Source organism: Pinus tabuliformis, chromosome 2_1 (assembly GCF_031772625.1).
Source record: "Pinus tabuliformis cultivar Carrire ecotype Pingquan chromosome 2_1, CPIR1, whole genome shotgun sequence".
Lineage (NCBI taxonomy): Eukaryota > Viridiplantae > Streptophyta > Pinopsida > Pinales > Pinaceae > Pinus > Pinus tabuliformis.
The window spans coordinates 17967763-17986164 of NC_142299.1; the positions used below are offsets into that span (position 1 = coordinate 17967763).

Below are 18402 nucleotides of genomic sequence, written 5' to 3' on the forward strand. Positions count from 1 at the left end.
GGTGTATTTGAATACCCTCTCTCTATCCGAGTTTATGAACTGTTCATGAATTTTGTTGGCTATAAATGTAGCATAGTCATACTGGACAGCAGGGGGCTGTCCTGGGGTAAAAATGGATAACACTACCATTGTTGACTCATCCACAAACTCACTGGTTTTGAATCCCAGGATGGAGGATATCATGTCTACCAGCAGTCTCCCTATGTCATTGAACCAAACATGTAGATAAGGGGGAGGCTGTCAAGGCTGGTAGTCTGGATGCATGAACAATTGGCCAAATCTTGTAATTTGTGAGCTGGAGAGCTTGGCACCCTGCTCCAGTAAAAGTTGCATAGTAAGAGGAACCAGTGGCTTTGTTGGTTTAAACTGTAGCATTTGGTTGATGGCTTCAGGAGTGATATGGAATAAGACAGAGCCTGAAGGACTCAGAACAACCCTTTGATTGGGGTCATAGGTTGTGCAGCACTGGTGAATCAAGTCAGGGAACTCATCGACCTGAGGGAGATAATAGAATGGCAAATGGGATTTCCAGATTCCCAGGAGGTCTGTACCATCTCTGTGTTTCTTCCTTAACTCACAAACTGTTTGTATGTGGTATTTGTTACACAACTCTATAGTGTCTCTCATCTAATAATATCTGTCTGCAAGGGCTAGCCAATCCAGGTCCTTGTGTGGGGCATTCATTGGTGCAATATTTAATGCCACAGGGGTCTCCATGGTCAACTGATATTTGGAATTATATTTGAACTTGCTTCTTGGGCACAACAATACAGAGCAATGGATTTCAATGAGTAGAGCAATTTGCAAAGAGAACAAGGTAAATTGGGGTGAAACTGAGTTGAAATACTCCTGGGAGAGATTCAACGAGCAAATGCTGGGATTGAGAAATGTTTTTTCGGTGATTTTGTCTGGAAACGGTTTAGATTTGCGAATGCGCAATAAGCTATGGATTTATAATAATTTGGCACAATGTGGAATCTCTGTAGGTGAATTTGGGCTTACAGTGGGAAATGAAGCTCAGTTACTGAGGATTCCTTAGTAATTCCTGTATTTTCCCTCTTTTCCTGTTTGCTTCGGTGAATTATGCAAAAACTAAGGCACGCAGAGGGAAACTGATAAATACCTGGGTACAATATGACAATGGTGTTGATATACAGGTGAATTCGTGGCACCAGCAGCAAGGGAGCAGTCTTCAGAGTTGGCGGACAAGCAACGTAACTGCTCATGCAGGAGTACAGTGAGTATTTTTGCAAATAACGCGAAAAAAAAAAATGACTTTTTGGGCAAAATAGGGAAAATTTGGCCTTTGGCGCCTTTTGTTGGATGATGTCAGCATGACGTCATAGGTGGGGTCAGGTACGGAATGATGACGTGGCGGCCGGTGAGTGGCTCTACGTGGACAGGTGACATGGCAGACAGTTCGGAGCAATGACGGATCGGGCGGTAATGTGATGCTGAAGCAGCAATGACGTGGGGGGTGACGTGGGAGTGACGTATGGCGGAAACCGGAGGGCGGTAAGCGGTAATATCAGACCGCTTCATGGTACGGGTGTGGTTTTGGCAGGAGGCCGCCCGACGAATTTCAGAAGCGAGACGCGTCCGAGCCCTGACGTCACCCTCTGACAGATTTCGGGCGCTAACGTTCAGGCATCGGGGGTCGTCTGATATTGCTGTGGGCCGTCGGATGGGAGGGCCCGGATCCAACGGTCGACGGGCTGCGGAGGTGACGGGTGGATACGACGAGACCCGGCGAATAAAAAATGATATTTCTAGAAAGGCGCGCCAGGGTAAAACTTTGGTTATCGGCGGATTTTGGGTTTTTGCAAAATTTATACAGTGGCGGGGGTAATGCAATGTTGTAGATTTGCAAAGCGGACAAGGGTGGGAACGGGTTATTAAATTAACCAAGTGTTAATCCAATCCCCAATCTTTAAAATGAACCAAATATCAGAACCCTTTGATTCTGTATCATTCTCCAAACTTTGAAACTATGGCTATAATGCCCAAGGGGGGGGTATTTACATATTTTTTGGGGTTTTTCAATACAAAAGTGATATATTAATAGGGAAAAGGGGAATATAGGGAGTTAAATAATAAGGTTAGTAGTTAATATGGATTTGGGATGTGAGAGAGGAACAAAGAGCTAAGTTTAATGAGTAAACTTAGACTTTAGAAGCAGATGAGAGCGAGGAATGATTTTACACAAGAAATGTGGCTTCTTTTCGGAAAAGAAAGTGAAAACTTGTCATGAAATTTCCAAGGAGAAATACAAGGAGGACTATTTAGGAAGGTCCTAAAGTTCCCACAGGGGATGTTAAAAAGAGAGTCTTTGGGGGAAAATAGGGGGTGTTAGTCATGCTTCTTTACTTTGCCTTCAAAATGCTGCATGGATACCTCTGCAATTGCTAACATGTGCCTTCTTGATCAAGGCCAAAACTGAATAGGGTCAGGATTCTGCAACTTCTGGCTACCTACCCAACCTAGTACCTAGAATTTTTTGTTACTTCAGGGAGGGTGCACTTAGACTTGCAAACCCTCATATGCTCTTTTCTTTTTGCTGCCCCCCTATCTAAATCTACCCTTATATCTTCCAAGGGCCCAGATTAAGCTAGTGGGCTCCTTCCTTTCTCTATCCAGCTAGTCATCTGTCAAGCTCGAACTGTTTGAACAGGTACTCATTCCCTACTCTAAAACAAGCAAATTTAAAACATGGCTTGGCCCAGCTTGAACTGTTGAGCCATCCATCAAGATAGCAGTGGCATTTTGATTGGCCACTTTCCTGGTCTTTCTTTGGGGTTCATTTCAATTATTTTTTCTTTTGACTAGCTCATTTTCTTGCCTTTTGATTATTCTTTTAAGGCATACCCTCTTTACATTTTTTAACTTTTTTGTTTTGTCCACAAAAATGGAACCTTTGTATCACCAAAGATGAACATTTTTAGCACTTCCACTGTCAATCATGAAATATGAAACCCTATTGGTATAGGAGGCTAACAGTGGCTCCACTTGGGGATGACTTTTCCAGATGAAAAGTCAAGATCAGCAGGTCAGATTGCCTTCTTTTTTCACCCTTCTGCAGTTTAACCTTTCCTTTTGTTGAAGACTGAACATCTGAATCCATGAAACTTGCATGCAATACTCCGTAAGCTGATCTGCTGTGAAATTACAGCCCTGTTTTTGCCTTGCTTTTCTGATTTTTTCTCATCTCCCAGATAGTTTCCAAGTGTTTTCGCTTGCTTTCCAATGATAGGACCAAAAGAAGTTCCAAAAATGGTGTCGTACCCTGATCTTTCTCAAAATCTGCTCTACTTAGTTCTTTGTCTATCTGCTGTAAATGAAAGTACTGAAAATACAAATATTTATGTACAATATATGATTGTGCAATGTTTCATCAAAGGGGGTCAAAATAATGCTTGAGCATCCTCCCATTGACTGGGCCTTCCTCAGTGTTTGAGCCATCCAAACTCTTTAAAAAATAGGTGTTATAACCTTGTACGACATAAATTACATAAGGTCCCTTCCATAAGAAGTCAAATTTACCATGTTTTCCTTTGTCTTCCCTTCTGGAATCCCATCTCAGCACTTTGTTTCCTATAAAAAAGTCTTCAGTCTTGGCTCTTTTGTCAAATATTCTTTTGAGCTTTTCTCGCAGTACCTGGGTTCTTTCATAGACTTCCTCTCTTGTTTGCTACAGGTGAATTGTCTGATTGATCCTTCTTTGAATGTCATTTGGCTCAGCTTGTATTTCTTGCAGCAACTTGATTACAGGAACACCTAAAGATGAAGGAAACCTTGCTTCCATTCCATAAACTAGTTCATATGGACTTGTGCCAATTGATCTCTTGGTGGTCAATCTATCTGCCCATAGTGCATTCACTAACTTTTTATGCCAATTCTTTTTGTTTTCCTCCAAAACTTTCTTGATGATGTTGATGAGGCTTTTATTAGAAGACTCAGCTAGGCCATTTCCTTGAGGATAGTAAGCAGTGGCATGACCTAGGGTCATATGATACTTGTGACAAAAGTTGATCATTTTTTTGGACTTGAAAGCAGCAGCATTGTCTGTGATAATTTTATCTGGACAGCCAAACCCGGACATGATGTTGGTTTCTAGAAATTGTATGATAATGGAGTCATTGGCTTGCCTACAAGGGATGGCCTCTATCCATTTGGTAAAATAATCTGTAGCAGTCAGAATCCACCTATGCTGGCCAGAGGATGGGGGATGAATTTCACCAATAAAGTCTAAACCCCATTGCTGGAATGGTCTCTCAGTTGAAACAGGTTTGAGTGGTAAAGGCAGCAGCTTTCTCTTACCTTCAAAGATTTGACATTTGTGACAAGACATTACAAATTTCTTTACATCAGTAAACAAGGAGGGCCAGTAAAATCCAGCCCTTAGGATTTTATCAGCTGTGGATTTCCAGTATAAGTGTCCTCCACAGTCACCTGCATGAAATTCTTTGAGGACATTTTCAGTTTCATCTAATGTTAAGCAATTAAGTAAGATTCCTTCATGATTTCTCCAAAACAAAACACTGTCAATAATACAAAATTTTGATGCTTTCATTTTCAAGAACCTTTTCTTAGTTCTGGACAACCCTGGAGGAGCTTGCAGGTTTAACAATACAAAACATATATCAGTATACCAAGGGGATTGCATAAAGGCTTGGTTGATCTGTGGAGTCGCCATCTCCTGTTCGTTGTCCAGTTCATTAATGTCAAGGGCTTGGAAATTGGTTTCAGCCATCAGCTTGGCTAGACCTTGTCCTTTTATCAGTTTGGTAGGCTTGATTTCCATGTCATACTCTAAGATTTTGGCGATCCATTTGCCCCTCCTACCTTCAATTCCTTCTTGGGTCAAGATGTCCTTCACCACTGCATTTGGGACACAGGAAATGATGTGGGAGTACAGAATATAGATTCTAAAGTCTTTGATTGCCTTTACCAATGCATATGCTTGTTTTTCCATGATCTGATATTTCAATGGAGCATCTCTAAGGGCCCTGCTAAAAAATGCAATAGGTTTTTCACAGCCTTGGTCATCTTTTTGTAACAGAACAACAGCTATTGTATGCTCAGATGCAAAAGAAAAAATGATGAAATCTTTATCAAATCTAGGGCTTGTTAGGATTGGTGTGTTTGTCAATGCTGTTTTAATATCCTCAAAGGCTTGTCTAGCTTCCATGGTCCATTTGACCTTGGAGTCCTTTTTTAGCATGTTGTTTAGCAGTCTTGTGAGCTCATCCAAATTAGGAATGAACCTTCTCAAGAAGTTGATTTTTCCTAGAAAGCTTTGTAGTTCTTTGATGCTTCTTGGATGTGGTACCTGCAGGATAGCTTGAATTCTATCTGGGTCAATCCTAATACCATCTTTTGAGATTATATGTCCTAGAAGTTTACCTTCTTCTAGACCAAACAATGATTTCTTTGGGTTTAAATATATGCCATATTTTCTACAAATTGTGAAAACCTGCCTCAAGTGTTCTAAATGTTATTGGTCTGATTTTGAGAAGGCAGTAAGATCATCCAGGTAGACCACTAGAAAATCATGAATTTCCTTAGCAAAGGCTATATCCATTGCTCTTTGGAAGGTAGCCCCTGCATTCTTAAGCCCAAAAGGCATTTTGACATATTTGAAAGTTCCCCAAGGTGTTGTGAAGGCAGTTTTGTCTTGATCATCTGGGTGTACTAGAATCTGATTGAATCCTGAGAAACCATCTAATAATGAGATTCTAGAGGCTCCCACTACCCGTTGTAGGATATGATCCATTTTTGGTAAGGGGTAATGGTCTTTGAGAGACACTTGATTCAAATTTCTTAGGTCAACACACAGTCTGATTTCTCCTGTCTTTTTCCTAGTAGGCACTAGGTTTGAAATCCATTCTGAGAATCTAATTGGAGCAATGATTCCTGCTTCATACATACGTTTCACTTCCTTTTCAATGAGAGGGAGGAGCACAGGGTTCACTCTTCTAAGTTTTTGTTTAAGAGGCTTTTGGTTTTCCTTTAAAGGTATAGTGTGCTGGATGATTGAGGTATCATAAGATTTGAGGTCCTCATAGCTCCAGGCAAAGACATCCTGGAACTCTTTAAACAACTCAATGTATTTCAATTTCTGCTCGGGTGGTAGTGCTTTAGATAGCTTTATCATTTTGGGATTTTTTAAAGTTCCAATGTTACAATCTTCAATTTCGGCATTCAGTGGTTGCATTTTTGGTTTTCTTGAGATATCATTTGAATCAAACAGATCCTCCAAAGGGGTTAAACCTGTGGGCAGAAAATTATCTTTTAGCTCAATTACCTCTGCTTCTGTTTCGGCCAGTTCATCTTCCTCTATCTGCTTCAACTTTTGTATAGTTTCGTTGTTAAAGGTGGTAGGATGCAGAACTAGATTAGCTGTTTCAGCTGATATTTTTTGTGTAATTGTGCATGCCTGTGGTTGATCATCTCTAGTGGTTGAGTCGATGTTAATGCCAGAGAATTCCTCTTTTAGAGTGAGGAAGTTATTTATCTGTGTGTCACTCTCAAAGACTTGCCAATTCTTGATGTTATCCGGAACTGAAGGTCTATGTTTGATTTCAGCAGTAAAAGTATGATTGGGTTTGAAGGGCAGCTTACAAGTGCTGGCAAAGGTTGCCAAACTGTGAGCATGTAGATTGAGTTCTCTAGAAATTTTAGTCAATTGTGATTGTGCAAAGGTATCAAGTACCTGAATAGCTGCTCCCTTATATGCTCTCAGCCTTAGATCATTTGTGGTAAAGTTTCCTTTCATTTGTTGTATAATCAGATCTGAATCTCCTAAGATTAAAACTTTGGTTGCACCCAAATTTTTTATGAGTTTCAGACCTAACAACAGGGCCTCATATTCAGCCATATTGTTTGTGCATCAAAAGTTTAATCTATATGCATGACCCTTTGCCTGGTCATTGTGCATATTATGAATCCACACTCCTGCTCCAGCTCCTAACTTGTTTACAGAACCATCAAATTCTAAGAACCATAGGGTTTCATGATCAAGATTTGGATTGAGGTCTTTAGAAAATTGTATCATGGGCAGGTTGGTTTCTTGCAAGTCACTTGATACATCATGTTCCTTTGTTTTATCAGCTATACCCACAAACCTTTGGTCTTTGGAAGCACATTGCTCATCTAACTCCTCTGTCTCTACTGCCATTAATAGTTCAGAATAAGCTTTGTTGCAGATGTCGGCATTGTAGAGAATAAATGAATCCATGTCAGAGTGTATTGAATAGATTGGGAAGTTTTGGGGCTTCTCTTGACTGCTTACCACATATTTCATCAATGTTTTGCGGTATAATCTCTTTGGCTGCCCAAAGACCGAAATGGTAGCATAGGACATGTCTAGTTGCAAAGATCCTTGGAGTTTGGCCCCCCAGGATCTGCACAAGAGCATACCATACTTAGGAGGTATGTCAGCTACTACTACATCCATTAAAATTGTCTTGGTTGGGTATTGGACCAGAGAGACACATAAGTCTTTAATCAATCCTAAGCACCTGACTTGGCTTGAATCAAATGAGAATAGATCTTTATAAGGTCTTGTGATGTCTAAGTCGAGTTTTTCCATTACAGATTTGGGCATTAAGTTGTGTGAGGCCCTGGAATCAAACATTGCATTATGTAGAACCTTATCATGAATGTTTAAACTGACATAGAAGGGTGGAACTCCTCCATTTTCTATTTTTCCATTAATCTCAGGGCCAAATAGTAACTCTGGTTGATCATCTAGGACATTCACCGCATCTTTATTGTCTGATACTTGGAGTGACTTGTTAATCTATTGTCTGTATATTTCATGTTTAGCCAATTCCGAAAGAGGGACTGATATCTTCAGCTTACTTATTTATGTTTCCAAGTTAAAAGGCTTTTCTATTTGAATCTTGGCATTTAGTGCAGCAGATTTTTCCCTTTCAGCTGGGTTGTCAGTGGTCTTTGGTTCATAGTTGGCTTGATTTTGAATAAAACTGGTACCATGTTTGTTTCCTGGGGGGGTATCTGCCCTTGCATTTACGGGATGGAGTGGGGCTGGCTGGTTTTCAGGGGTCTGTTGCTCTGAGATATCCTCCACAGTGACTTCTGTGGTGTGTGGGTTTGAATTGCCAGCTGATTGTGGAAGAGCAGTCTTGTCATTGGTCTTTTTTTTCTGCTTACTGTCCCTTGGTTTAAGAGGTTCAGGTACATCTATCGTTCTAGTCCTTAGTTTATACTGTTTGTGCACCTCATAGACTGTTGCGTCATAACCTTCTCTAAAATCGAATGATTCTCCTGACTTAGGGTGAAATTGATTGTCATTGTAAACCTCTTGATCTTCTTGTGTTAAAAACACTTGATTTTCACTGTCCAAACCCATTAGATTGATGTGAGGTTCCTCAGTTGGTTCATTAGATGTTGAAGCCTCAACATAATTTTCTTGGAAAGGAGGTTTGACATGCTGGTCTGGATCAGTCCTTCCAACATTAGGATTTTGATTCTTTCTAAAGTTTGGGTTTCTAATATTGCTTGTTTGACCTTCCCATGATGATTTTCTTTCTATGGTTTCCACTCTGTCCCCAAGTTTGTCCATACCTTTGATGATTGCATCTAGCTTTTGCTCGAATGATGAGGGTTCTTCCTTAAAAGTGGTTCTTCTTTCAGTTCTTGCCCGATTTCTCTTAGCAATCAGATTTGCCTCTACACTTACAACTATGTTTTGCATGTCTGCCAGGGTTGCAGGGGCTCTTTCCCTTAATTGATATGCCATATCAGCATCAAACCCATCCAGAAATTTGATTAAAGCTAGATCAGGTGGAGGTCTAAGATTTTGAGGAATGGCATTATAGACAGTGTTGAATCTAGTGCAATAGTCCGAGACAGTTTCTTGTGGGCCTCTCCTTATGGTGTCATATTCAGATAAAATGTGTAGAGGATCCTTTTTCTTTTCCCATCTGTTCAGGAAGGACTGGTAAAGGGCACCCGAATCAGCTATGGAATTTGCAGCAAGTGCTCTGAACCAAGTTCTTACTTCACCTGTTAAACTTTGTACAAAAATTTTCATTCTCACATCATCATCATCTATCTCATAATTTTCAAAGTAATCTTGCATTTTATTGGTATGCTGTAAGGCAGTGTATGTATTGGTTCCATCAAAATAGGTAATCTTACTTTGGTAGTCCTGAGGCATAGCCCCAGGATTACCAGGTAGCTGAAGAGGAGCATAACGATTAGCCATATTTGCAGGGACAAGTGGGACAACAGGTAGAAGGGGAACAACTGGAACAACAGGGACAACAATAGCAGTTTGTGTATTGGGTGAGGGTGTGGATAGTAGGTTTTGGGAAGTGGATGAGGAAGAGGGGGAAGAATGGGTTATATGAGGATGAACTGATGGTTTGGCAGGGGTTGGGATATAACTTTGGTGAACTGCCTCAGGGCTGGACTCAGCAGATTCTTCTGGTTGTTTTTGGTCCCTAAGAGTCTTGGGAATCAAATTAGGATTGTCGAAAACAGGTGGAGGATTTGGGTCAGGATTTGACCTGGTATGCCTAGTTCTCTTTTTAGGAGCCAACTTCTGAACTTATTTTTGGTATTTTTTTTTTTGAGAATATTTTTCGAATGATCAAGGGATTGCTTAAATTTTGAAACCACTATCTAAAGCAGACAACAGTTGAAAAATTCGTTCTGTCCCCAGTTGAGTCGCCAGTTATGTTATCACTCAGGTTGTTCCCTTTGACTCCTAAGGGAATACGGCCGAGGTAACCACAGACCAATCTTTGGATCACAGGTTCTAGCCTACCTGCAATCAGAGAGGGCTCTCTCTTTAGAATTTAGCTTTGTTTTAGTAATGTTTTAGGCTAGCTATGATGCACTGAATTTTGTTTAAAGTTTTGGTTGAATGATGTCTTCTATCAGCTAGAATTTACTCTTCAGGAGTTTCAGTCCATTGGGCAATGGAGTCTGTGATTATGTGTTGTTTGGGGTGTTGAGTGAGAGTGATGAAACTGCAGGGCCATATGGGTACTCATGAAACAATCTTCAAATTGTGGAATATGGACTATTTCCAGTCAGTGAAAAGGCAACTAAGAATCTTTCACTAAGCTGGTGATATGGAGAAAGGAAATATCACTCAGGAGCAGATCAGAATTCCTGAACAGTATGTACTATGAAAGATTTAGTGTAAATGCGAACAATAAAGATTTACACATTCATAACTAATTCTGAAGAAAACATTCATAACAACATAGATTGAGTTTAGGGTGTTCAATGAACAAATCCTGAACTATTCTTTTTCTCTACTGCTAAACCTATGCAACATACAACATAAGTGGATTATGAAAGAGCGAAATACAAAATAACAAGGTTCAGAACACTTATTGTGACATGAAATAGCGCAGGAATCCTGCAGCAGCAAGCAAGCCCAACACAACACTTCGAACAACTCAGAAATTGAGAAATTCCATTAGCTTCTTGTATTAAAGTCTGAATTTACAGTGTAGCTTCGCAAAAGAAAAATCAACAACCCCAATAAGTTTATGAGTGGGGATATATATACAATCGTTTCACAAAATATCTTAACGATGAGTCATTTGCTCAATAACTGTCTTTACCAACTTTCAAGAATAGCATATGCAATAGTTATTGCTACTTTAAATGGATAATGAATGACTGTTCAGTTTTGTCAGAAATTCTTTGACTTTTGGAGGCAACTGGGTCTGTCGGGTGCTTCGTATTGATTCTGAGTAATACGCCCTTTACTGCTTTGTTGTGGAGCGGCTATCTCAGCCCCGTCATCTGCATCTGTCGGTCCTGCTTTGGTGGCCACATTTGATTGCTGAGTTGGCCACTCCTACTCCTTTCCCAGTCAGAGAAAATATATTAACTTTCTGAAAATGCTGACTTGTGATCGGTACACAAAAATTTGGAAAAAAACCTGTTTCTTTACAGCAGTGTTTGTATCATGCCCGTCCACCATTCCTGTGTAGGCAATTGGTGTCTTAGGATTATGCCCAAAGTCTCATCTGCCTCAGTATATTTGTAATAGTTTGGGGGCACTTCAAAAAGATGTCCAATCTCATTCATAATAAAGAATAGATTCTCCAACTTGTCATATAGACTCTGCCCAGATGGAGGCCCTGTTTCCTCTGGGGCACTTGTTGATGTAGTGATCTGGTTTGTGGCATATGTATTGACCCTCTTGGCATAGTTTTCATGAGATAGTAACCTTCCTGCACTGGTTACCAAGCTGGGAAGGCCTCTGTTATGCAATGCTGTAATTTTATCAATGAATTTGTTCACCTCTGTCTGCATTTCTTGACACCTTCTATCCAATGTATGTACATGATTTCTCAAGGTAAGCACTCTCTTTACTAGTAAAATGGTATCAGTTCTGTTAGTGATACCCATTGCTGCCAGCTGGGGGCCAGTACGATTGTTAAGGACATTGATCATCCTGTTGGCTATTTCAGGCATGTTGCCTAAAGATGCTCTTGCTCTTTGATTCTCTTTTTGGGCCCTGCCTATGAGATCCATATGCTCATGGATAGTTTCAATATATTGCCACTGGTCTGTAATAGATTGACCAATATTGGCCCACAGGATTTTCTTGATTTCAACTACAACCTTTTCAAGAGAGAGCTCTTTTTCCAGTTCCTTTATTCTCTTCTCAAGAGCCCTTACCTCTCTCGTTTTTTCAGCTACACTTTGCTTTGATTTATCATACTTTTCTTCAATGTTAGCCAATTTATCCTTGGTCTCTTGTAGTTCAGCCATCTGTGCTTCTAAAGCTTCAATCTCCTTCATCATGTTCTGCATGCTTAGGCTGGGTCCCTGATCTGGTGCTGCTGCTGGCGCTGATACTTCTGTAGCTGGTGCTGATGTTGAAGGGCCTGCCTCTGATGTTTGTCCTGTGGGAGGACCTGCTGTAGTAGTAGAAAGTGGCACACCTTCAGTGGATGCAGATATCTGTGATGGTTGCATTGGTTCCTCACCTTGTCTTATTTTTAGTGCTACCTCTAATGCACTCTCTGTTTCCATCAATCTCTTGTATAAACTTAGGAGTAAAGCCACCACATCCTGATCCTTCTTTTGCTCTGCCACCTCTCCAGTCTGAGGGTGAAGGGTAGCTGGCAGCTTGATATGCTTTCTCATAGCTGCTATGTCTTCATCTCTTTTCTTTAACAGTGCCTGCACACCCTTAGGGTCCTTTGGATCATGACCCATCTCTATAATGATCTCTTCCAAGGACTTGATTATGTTGTCCTTGGCTTGAGAAGATGCTTTTTCCAATTCCAGTTGAGCAGCAGTATTGTGTAAAGAATTTTGTAATTGGTGTGCCAGTAGGGTCTTATCAGCTAAAGTGGAATAAAGCATCTCCCCTGTTTGCCTGTGTAGCTCAATCTGATCCAAGGGGTGGATGTCTTTGGCAAAAATTTCCAGATTAGTTCTGATATAATCGGCAGCTGTTTGAGGTTGTTGCATAGTAGGCCTGAAATGGCTCAGAGTCATTTTTTGTTCTTGAATGTCATAAGCAGACATTAATCTCTGCTGATTAGTTGGTGCCATTTTCAAGAGTTGGTTGTAGATTTGGTGTTTGAGGGGCTCATTCCTTCTCTTGATATCTATGAACTGCTGCTTGATGCTGGAGTCAGCCTTAGATCTCTGTCCTGAAGAGCTCACCTCTGCCCCAGATGGCATGTCTTGTCCTTGCTGCAAGGAACTGGCTAATGTTTCAATGCTAGGAGGAGGCATATTATCCATTGGTCTCTCTGGTAATTCCTCCTCTAAAAAAGGATTCAGCCTCTGTCTTTTTTCACCTTGCTGGTCCGTTGAAGAAGTAAGAGGAGTGTCCTCTTGCCTATCCCTTTTCCTTGTTTTTTCCTCATTAGCAGGTGTCTGTAAAACTGAGGACTCAACAGTTACCTCCTGTCTGGGAGGGATTTGCTCCTGTGTTTACTGTTCTGTGGAGGCAGGTTCTTTGGCTGTACCTTCCTACTGCTCTGCTTGTTGTTCCACATCAGGAGGTGACTCTTCTTGCTGCACTGTTTTGCCTTTAGCCATGTCTGTTGCTTGATCAGTTGTTTTGGCAGGCTGCTGAGGAACGGTGGATGAAGAGGCAGCTTCTCTAAGATGCTGAGTGCCTGAAGACCAAACCTGCCCAAAATATTCCAAGTCAACTGCCTGTTCTAAAGTTTTAATGGATTTTTCTGCTAATTCTTCTTCAGAATAATCCTCCACTAAGGTGCCTTCTTTCCACTCTAATTGGTTAGCATATTTTTTAACTTCTGGAATGCTAATATGATCATAGATGGCAAGCCTATACTTGATTCTTCTGAGGCTTATGAAATGGTTAGGGTCATAGGGTGCCCAATAGAAACTTGTCTTGAGGAGGAGGGCCTTTAGCATTTTGTCTGCCTCTTCCCAAGCTTCTTCCCTCTTATTAAAGATGAATGGACCCAATTGATGCTTAATTTTCAGCTGTGCCTTCTTGTTTTTGCTATGGAAGTGAATCATATCTGCATTGCCGAACTTCCTGAAGTATTCTTGTGCAAAGAGTCTCATGGGAACATACTTTGGTAGCCTGTATGGTGCTAACTCACAGCCATATATTATGATCACTGTATGATCTTGGTAAAAGTACCAATCTCCAATGCTATAGTTCTTAGAGAGCTGGAGGATTTTCTGCATATCATCAGTGAGTCTAGGAGGAGGGGAACTTTGCAGCAGTGACAAGGATGGATGAATGAAGAGGTCTATAAACTCACAGTAATTGTATGGTGAGTAATGAACATGATGGCATATTGATGTCCTGAACATTACAGATATTCTATTTCCCTTTGCATCTAGTCTCTTGAGGAAAAGAGGAAAGCCATCAGGCTGATTGTATAATAACAGATGATATATGTAGGAGGTGTATTTGAATACCCTTTCTCTATCCGAGTTTATGAACTGTTCATGAATTTTGTTGGCTATAAATGTAGCATAGTCATACTAGACAGTAGGGGGCTGTCCTGGGGTAAAAATGGATAGCACTACCATTGTTGTCTCATCCACAAACTCACTGGTTTTGAATCCCAGGATGGAGGATATCATGTCTACCAGCAGTCTCCCTATGTCATTGAACCAAACATGTAGATAAGGGGGAGGCTGTCGGGGCTGGTAGTCTGGATGCATGAACAATTGGCCAATTCTTGTAATTTGTGAGTTGGAGAGCTTGGCACCCTGCTCCAGTAAAAGCTGCATAGTAAGAGGAACCAGTGGCTTTGTTGGTTTAAACTGTAGCATTTGGTTGATGGCTTCAGGAGTGATATGGAATAAGACAGAGCCTGAAGGACTCAGAACAGCCCTTTGATTGGGGTCATAGTTTGTGCAGCACTGGTGAATCAAGTCAGGGAACTCATTGACCTGAGGGAGATAGTAGATTGGCAAATGGGATTTCCAGATTCTCAGGAGGTCTGTACCATCTCTGTGTTTCTTCCTTAACTCACAAACTGTTTGTATGTGGTATTTGTTACACAACTCTATAGTGTCTCTCATCTGATAATCTCTGTCTGCAAGGGCTAGCCAATCCAGGTCCTTGTGTGGGGCATTCAATGGTGCAATATTTAATGCCACAGGGGTCTCCATGGTCAACTGATATTTGGAATTATATTTGAACTTGCTTCTTGGGCACAACAATACAGAGCAGTGGATTTCAATGAGCAGGGCAATTTGCAGAGAGAACAAGGTAAATTGGGGTGAAACTGAGTTGAAATACTCCTGGGAGAGATTCAACGAGCAAATGCTGGGATTGAGAAATGTTTTTTCGGTGAGTTTGTCTAGCAACGGTTTAGATTTGCGAATGCGCAATAAGCTGTGGATTTATAATAATTTGGCACAATGTGGAATCTCTGTAGGTGAATTTGGGCTTACAGTGGGAAATGAAGGTCAGTTACTGAGGATTCCTTAGTAATTCCTGTGTTTTCCCTCTTTTCCTGTTTGCTTCGGTGAATTATGCAAAAACTAAGGCACGTAGAGGGAAACTGATAAATACCTGGGTACAATATGACAATGGTGTTGATATACAGGTGAATTTGCGGCGCCAGCAGCAAGGGAGCAGTCTTCAGAGTTGGCGGACAAGCAACGTAACCGCTCATGCAGGAGTACAGTGAGTATTTTTGCAAATAACGCGAAAAAATGACTTTTTGGGCAAAATAGGGAAAATTTGGCCTTTGGCGCCTTTTTTTGGATGACATCAGCATGACGTCATAGGTGGGGTCAGGTACGGAATGATGACGTGGCGGCCGGTGAGCGGCTCTACGTGGACAGGTGACATGGCAGACAGTTCGGAGCAATGGCGGATCGGGCAATAATGTGATGCTGAAGCAGCAATGACGTGGGGGTTGACGTCGGAGTGACGTATGGCGGAAACCGAAGGGCGATAAGCTATAATATCAGACCGCTTCATGGTACGGGTGTGGTTTTGGCAGGAGGCCACCCGATGAATTTCAGAAGTGACACACGTCCGAGCCTTGACGTCACCCTCTGACTGATTTCGGGCGCTAACGTTCAGGCATCGGGGGGTGGTCCGATATTGCTGTGGGCCGTCGGATGGGAGGGCCCGGATCCGACGGTCGATGGGTTGCGGAGGTGACGGGTGGATGTTGAGCCTCAGACCTGCACCTTCCTATACACCCTCTCAGCCTTCTTTTTCCACTTACTTCATCCACCCAGTTGTTAAATCATTGCATTATAGTCTAAAAAGAGCTTTTTATATGGTTTTCTGACTATGTTTATGACTGTTGTTCGGTTTAGTTTTTTTGTTCATGCAGCTGCAGAAACTTGTCAGTTTCCGCAGCCAGCACAGGTTTCCGCAGCCAACACAGGATTTCGAAGCTATTTTGTTAAAAGCCATGCTACAGGTGTCCTATAAAGAAACAAGCCACATGGGCAAGCTCCAGGTGACGGATACATGGAACGTGTCCCTTCAAATCAGCCAAATCATCCATGGAAGGTCACGGTCAACGAGAGTCAAAGGCAAAGCCAACCAAGGAGTTCAGCGGTGGCACGTCTCTGTTTTGAGCACGTGAACCTTTACGTGGCACAGTCCTCAGCTCACGAAGACACCGGCACACCTGGAGATCATCCCCGTAACCTGAATCCAACAGCTACCACTCCGAAGATTTAAAAGACATGATGATAGTTACGCTAGATCTCAGCTGAAGGGATCTACGTGTATTTGGCAATACAGTTAATAGCATAGGATTCAGTTAGTTAGTTCAACACTTTTCCATTATAAATAACGCGTCGATGAACGTTGTAAAGAAGCTTTTTGGATATGTAATTTCTGAACTGTTATTGTTATCTCCCCACTGTTTTATATATGTTGTTGCGTTAATACATGAGAAGACTTTTCTGAGTTCATTCGTGTGACTACTCGTTGACTGGCTGAAGTGGCAGAGGGCCCCTGCGCGCTGAAGCCTTGTAAAGTTTTCATTTGGTTTTATTATGTTTCTGTTTCCATAATCTTTAGCTTGTACATGACACGCTGTTTTTATGTTTCTTAACTCACTGTTGTTTATATTTTCACCTCTGTTTTCTTATACCTGTCAGCTGATCAGTGTTGTTCTGCAGGTTTTCTCAGGCAGCCCAGGCAAATTTTCATCTTTTTGATAACTAGTGACATATGAGATCATCTTGTCCTTCCTGCTAACTTTCATTTTCTGTATTTTAATTCCAGCACTGTCTTTTTCAAGTTGTGATTTGTTTTTTTTTTTTTTTTTGTTATTTAGATATCATACTGCTCATCAGTTTATGGTTTCTTTCTATAGTCAAGTGACTTTATTAGCAAGAAATCAGAATATTACTAACTGTAGTGTGATTTTAGTTATCATATTACTTAAGCTTATTCATGATTGCTTCCCACAAGGTAGATTGAGCTGAAGGGTCAAGGATCAGAAGAGTTGAAGTAGTGTGATTAATTTCCTTTCTGCAATTTAATTTCTTAGCCATCATATTGCTTAAGCTTATTCATGGTTGCTTCCCACAAGGTAGATTGAGCTGAAGGGTAAAGGACCAGAAGAGTTAAAGTAGTGTGACTAGTTTCTTTTATGCAATTTAATTTCTTGCCATTTAGATATCATATTGATTGACTTATTCATGATTGCTTCCCACAAGGTAGATTGAGCTGAAGGGTAAAGGATCTGAAGAGTTTAAGTAGTGTGAATTAGTTGCTTTGCTTTTAGTTTGAGTTGCTTTAAGTTCAGTTTTTACTTTCTTTTCATTCAGCAGCAAGGATACTGGGCCATTGTCATTAGTTCACTGTTTGATGCATTTACTTCCTCTTAAGAATTGATTTCAGTTTAGTTGTTTTTAAAGCTTTCTTCTTGAGCACTTTCAAGTTTGAGAAAATCACTGTAGAAACCACCATCACCATCCATACTCCATACTTCACTTTTATTTTCGCCATTACACATTAGGGAAAGATAAATCCAAAACAAACTAAAAAAACTCAAAAACGACAAAAGACTAAGGAAATGGTTATCTAGTACATATAGTACACTTCACTTCATCAGTTTACGAATCCCGGATTGACATTTTAAATAGCAATTTAGATCACACTAAATTGACCAAACATTTTGGCGCCGTTGCCGGGGATCGAACCCAGGTCACCCGCGTGACAGGCGGGAATACTCACCACTATACTACAACGACCTTCTCAACAGAATCCAAATTCTCAACTCTTGCTCCCATTCCAACAGAAGTCAAATCAACTTCCTTCTCAGCCATTGCCAAACCCCAATAATAAAAACCATCAAAATGCTTACATGATAGAAGGTCAACAATTTCCTGCCTATATGATTGTTCCTCTCAATGATGTACAACTCAGATCTGGTAGAGTTTTAGATAAGCCTTCTATAGATGCTCAAAAGAAAAGCATTTCTGAGGAAGATTCTCTTGAAGCCAATAAAGGTTCTGAAGCATCTCTTCAAAACCCAAACACTCAAAAAGGAAAAGAAAAAGAGTTAACCCCCACAACTCCTGTAGTTGAGCAACCTGCATCTTCATCCACACCTCCTTTTCCTGAAAGATTACAAATTGACAAAGGGGTGGAAAAACAAATTCGGTTGCCTGACTATGATTTTCTAGATGAATTGAAGAATGTTTGTATCAATATTCCCTTGTTACAAGCCATTAAAGAGATTCCTATTCTAGCGAAAACAATAAAGGAGTTGAGTCTTAAAAGACCAGGAAGGAAACCAAGAGATACAAGAAGAATCCACCTGGTAGGAAAAATTGCAGATATCATGATGGGAAAAATTACTATGCAGAAGTATGTAGATCTCGGTAGTCCAATTGTCAAAACACATATCAATGGGGTAGAAATCCCAAATACTTTGATTTATTTAGGGGCCGCTATCAACATTA

General features: G+C 40.9%; 1 non-coding gene across 1 annotated transcript; it reads right to left on the bottom strand.

The window, feature by feature from the left end:
* Positions 1-17616: 17616 nt before the first annotated feature.
* TRNAD-GUC (transfer RNA aspartic acid (anticodon GUC)) lies at positions 17617-17688 on the bottom strand. Its single transcript has one exon. It is a non-coding gene; the product is annotated as a tRNA-Asp (tRNA).
* Positions 17689-18402: the final 714 nt, after the last annotated feature.